The 4,682-nt window shown below is 32.3% G+C and overlaps 1 protein-coding gene across 1 annotated transcript in view; it reads right to left on the bottom strand.

The window, feature by feature from the left end:
- LOC108745587 overlaps positions 1-3,475 on the bottom strand; it is a 130,857-nt gene extending 127,382 nt beyond the window's left edge. Inside the window, exon 1 of the mRNA XM_018481817.1 lies at positions 3,418-3,475. The gene's annotated coding sequence lies outside the window, so the exon portion shown is untranslated. The remainder of the gene's footprint in view (positions 1-3,417) is intronic.
- Positions 3,476-4,682: the final 1,207 nt, after the last annotated feature.

Genomic DNA, 4,682 nt, shown 5'->3' with positions numbered 1-4,682 from the left:
AAGATATAAATTATATTGTGTATTTATTGAGGCGCATATACAACAAATTGACTAATCGTTACAATATAGTAGTTAAAGATTAATAATTTACGTTAAAGGGAATAACGCGTAATTTTAATATGAAATTGTGTAACAAATATTGATCAATCGATTAATTATGCAATAACAAATCTCCAAATAGCAGTTTGAAACAAAGCAGGTCGTGATTTTGTAGTGAGGCGCTAAAGTTTATAATGAAATAACGGACACTCGAATGATCTTTTTTAAAGTCCTGACGAGAGTATAATATTAGGTTATATTATTAGCTTAACCTTCGCATAAAGTTCCCCCTGCGTCAATGAAATTTTGCCGAACAATTATTATCGATAATCTATATCGTGTTTTGTATAGGGATGCATATTATATTCACCTGCCCTGTAATATTCCGTGATATTCTGTCCTGGCTGATATCCATGTAATAAATTGTACGTTACAGAAGGTAGATTCAAATTAAGCACTATCAATGACGTATGTTTTAACCCCCAATTATTATGATAATATCGAAATTAATTTCAACGTTATAGATCTTTTATATCGACATTAAAAGCTTTTTAGCTTATTGTTTTTCCCAATCTTTTTTCCCATTTTCATGCGTAACCTACTTTTATCTGTTCGCCATAAAGGCGAATTATTAAAAGCAATTAACACAAAATACAACGTCGCTTTTTGTCATAGTCAGTTTGACTTACATAACATAATTACTTTGCGCTTCAACTATAATAGTTGAGAGTTAATCATATAATTATAATCACAGATGTATTATCTGCGAAATTTTTGACATTTTACATATATAAAATAATAGATATTTTACATGTAGGCCTGTATGCAGATTATATATCTGACATTTCAATAGAATATTTTGTTTTATGAGATAACTAAATAATGACCGCATACATAAGTGGGATTTGGTGCTTGTTAGATATTTACTATGATTGACATCCAGATATACATACTCAGGGAAACATTGTATCGTGAAAGGGGTTCAAGCTTTCGATCTGTATATCTAGGATGCCCCAAAACCAGGTGTGTTTTCTTAATAACTTAATAAATTAATTTTCAATTAGTGAAAAATAGAACTTTTTGAAATAAATTTGGAAGTAAAAATTATACTACAAAACATCATATATTTTTAATTATAATTTTAATTATATTTTATTTTAATAGAATTTTAATTTAAAATTCAAAAAAAATTTGTAACAACAAAAATGTAGTGAGCAATACCTTTTTTGATATTCTTGTTTCAAAAAAATCGGCTCCTTTTTGCAAAACTAAGAAATTGGTGATTTAAAAGACATCCAACGGTTTTGGGACACTCTGTATAATATCTTGCACACAATTTATGAAGATGGTCTTATGAATTTTAATAGAAGTGGGACTCGTGGTAGGCGATCAAGTTTCTTCCGCGGCGAAAAAGAAAGAGATATTCAATATATCGTAACACAATCTCGCGCTCGTCTTAACTTCGTTTCCTTGATCGTCCGGAACTTCGAACAACTGTGACTGCACCTGCCGAAGCAGGAAATCTTTATTTCTTCACGATCGATCAATGCAATGCAATACTGTCGTTATAGCGTAATAATATATTCGTGAAGATTCCACCATAATTGACCAAATTATTTGCGCGACACGACTCTGTGGAATGCATTATAATATGTGCGTGGTGAAAAATCTTTAAATCTCGTTTCATTCGTAATTCTTTCACGTTAAACTTGATAATGCGCCTTTGAGACACATTTTTATTACTTTGTTATTTAAATTACAATTTTTTTGTGTACAATTTTTTATGTAAATTTTCCTTCTTAAGAAGAATTAGTTGATATATTTACATACTACTAATTTTCATTTATCTTATAAAAATATCAGCATACATTAAAAAATTACGAGTCTTTAGTCATATTTTGATATTGTACCTGGACGATCTATTTTTTCGTGATACGGTTTTTGTTTCGTTGCTTTTATTATATTTTAGAAAAATTAAAATATGCAGTGTTGCGAAAATATAAATATTTTTACTGCATTTTAAGTAACTTTTTAGGAACGAAGAAGCAGCAAACCGTTGGATATAGATAACTATATTTCTAATATAAAGCTAGTTTATGATCGTTACTCGAGTTTGAAAATATTTCCACGAAGACTTTATTACTAACTTCGTCCGAATTTAGCTTACCGGATAACGGCGATCGATAGAACTTAAGATCTACAAACTTCACGTACATCCATCGTGATTTAGAAAGATACTTTTTGTCTGATATTTTTCGAATAAAATTTACTCAAAAGAAAATTGACTTTCTTTGAATCTTCAAAATTTTGTTTCTTTTATCTTAACTTAAAAATTATTACAAAACTTTGCGCGTAGCATCTTAATAATTTAACAAACAATTGAATTTTTAACTTGACGAAATTTCTTAAATAAGTAAGAGAAGATTAAGTAAAACGAGCAAAGCAAAAGAAAAAATAGATGCGAAAAATTTTAGTTTTTTTCTTTATTTGTATAATTATTTGTATATATTATTTTTTTATTTTATTTGTATATATTATTTTCAAACGCACTTGTTATAGAAACATAATAATGACATCAAAGTTAGAAGAGATAAGTAGATGCAACTATGTGCGAATTTTAAGACTTTTTAAGTCTTTTACGATGGTAAATGGTATAAAAATTTTTTTATACAGCACTCAACTACAAGAATGCTTCAGCAATCAAGAAAACGACTTGCCGCCGATGAAAACAGCAGCAAATCCTGAACAAAGAAACGAAGTTTTACGACTTGCACGTAATTCGCTACCAATCTCATTCTCTGGAATCACTTCTCCTTTAAGGTCTAAGGTCATTTCTACTTTATAATGATGGCAAATAACGTAAAATTGTTTCACGTAATGTCCTGCGCTTCAAATAAACTCGCAGATTATTCCGGTAAAATTTACAGCGGTAAATCTCTTGGACCTACGAAATGAAAGGCTTTATAACTCGCACATTACCGACGCTCTAAAGTCGCTTTCTCCTACAATCGTCTCCGTTATTCCTACAATCATAAACTACACGAAGCGTATTTTACCCGATGTCTTCCGGTCCGGTGCGGAAATAAAACGGCAGAAAATTTCGCGTACCACGCGCGTACCACGAGACCCCTTCGCGGACACTGGATATATGAGAGATAAAATTGCGGTGTTGAGTAAAGTAAAAGACGTGAAGTAGAGGAAAATGAAGAGAAAAACAAAATTATGAAGTAAAATGAAAGAAGACAAAGAGATATATAAAGATACTGGAGAATCGTAAAAGACGGCTGAAAGAGAAAGAGGGACGGAGAGAGAGAGAGAGAGAGAGAGAGAGAGAGAGAGATATGAGCGAGAGATCAGCGAATGTGCAAATTTACTCACGATTGTGTGGTACGTTTTGGTGATGCGGCAGGACTGTCGTCGTCGAGGGTGGAAAAGCACGTCGGATCCCCCGCGAAAGAGGCTCACTGCTATCCCGGTCCTCATCGCGCAGACGTGCTTTCCATCCCCTCTGCGTTTACGTGTATACACGGCTAGAGAAGGGGCGCAGGGGTTGAATGTGGGCTGCACGATGGGAGCGGATAGAGGGTGGCTGGAGGCCGATGAAGGGATGAGACTTTCCTCAGAACTGATAGGTGGACGTGGTGGCTGGGAAAACCAAGCGAAGGGATCGGACTTGCAGCGGTATAATGTGATACACGAATAAATGTTTTGCACGTGGGCAAAAATATATATCTTTTGATTGAGGATAGAGACGGTCAATTTATTTTTTTTTCTTAGAAATTTTAGCGAAATTTTAAACAAAAGTCAATTTTAAAAAGATTAATTAAATTATAATGAGAATTAATTAGGACTAATTATATCTTCGAATTATAGCATATTATTTATTTTTTTTTTTTAATTATAATCCTCTTTAAAAATTTACAATTGAAAATTTATTTTATCCGAATCTCCTATTTCAAAATATATTCGAACATAAAATATAATTTCTGCGATAGCACAAATTAGTGAAAAAAAACTACCACATGCATCCGTGCGACGAATTTCTAACAATGCATTTGTTGATAGGAAAGAATTATACTCTGTACGCTTACCATGATTTCCGGCGATTGAGATATAAATGTACTGTGATACACAGTTTTTATCGAATTCGTATGCGCGGTGCACACAGTAGAAATTATATCATAAATTCGCTGCAACGATCCCTGGAGCTCTATTTTAATAATAACACCATAGAAAATATTTTATGACCAATTGTTTCATGTGCACCGTGCGTATATTTCATTAATCTCTTTCTCTCGTTTTCTCATATTTAACCATAATGAGCGAAAAATGAATTCATTTAACTTCTCGTATATCAAAAAGAGAATTCTGATAAAGGGCTAATATTGCGTAAAGTAAGCAAATATTTGATTATTAATTGTACAATGATTGTATTCGTCGAACGATATTGCATTCGATATCTATGCCTATATCGCACAGGATATTTTCCCTGAAATATACCAAGTATTACGTCGACAATTAATTAATGGTACGACCTGGTACCCGTATTTACATTTGTTTTTTTCATTTATTTCAACATGCAAAGTTCAAAAGGACATGGAATTATTACAGTCAAATTGTAGTTGTGAACGAGTTTCTTTAAC

Source organism: Trachymyrmex septentrionalis, unplaced genomic scaffold (assembly GCF_001594115.1).
Source record: "Trachymyrmex septentrionalis isolate Tsep2-gDNA-1 unplaced genomic scaffold, Tsep1.0 scaffold14, whole genome shotgun sequence".
Classification (NCBI taxonomy): domain Eukaryota; kingdom Metazoa; phylum Arthropoda; class Insecta; order Hymenoptera; family Formicidae; genus Trachymyrmex; species Trachymyrmex septentrionalis.
Note: the sequence above shows the minus strand (reverse complement) of the source record. Positions and strands in the feature narration are given on the sequence as shown.